The following is a 586-nucleotide window of genomic DNA, read 5'->3' on the forward strand; positions in this document are numbered from 1 at the left end:
ATATATATAGATAGATAGATAGATAGATAGATAGATAGATAGATAGATAGATAGATAGATAGATAGATAGATCTTGTTTGCTGGTCCAGCGCTGGTGTCATCCACTACAGCTTCATGAGACCTGGTAAGGTCAATTACAGCGGATGTATACATCAACCAGTTGGATAAAATGATGGGTGAACTTGCAATTAAGCAACCGAGATTGGTGAATAGAGACAGGCCAGTTATCTTGGAAGACAATACTCGACTACATGTTGCACAAAGAACGCTACTCAAGTTACAGGAACTGAACTTGGAAGTACTCTGTCATACACAATATTCACCAGACTTTGCACCAACTGACAATTGCGTTTTGCAGGAATTTGACAACAGTTTACAAGGAAAAACATCAAATCTGAAGAAGCAAAAACAGACTTTCGTGATTTCATCACCTCTTGCTTTTCAGAATTCTTACCTACCGGTACAAACAAGCAAAATGGCAAAATTGTGTTAATAATTTAGGTGCATACTTTCAGTAACTGCATCGGTTTTTGGTAAGATAAATTAAAATAAATTTTCATTTCAAAATCGGACATTTAATTCTTTA

The sequence above is a fragment of the Octopus bimaculoides genome, chromosome 4 (genome assembly GCF_001194135.2).
Source record: "Octopus bimaculoides isolate UCB-OBI-ISO-001 chromosome 4, ASM119413v2, whole genome shotgun sequence".
Classification (NCBI taxonomy): Eukaryota; Metazoa; Mollusca; class Cephalopoda; order Octopoda; family Octopodidae; genus Octopus; species Octopus bimaculoides.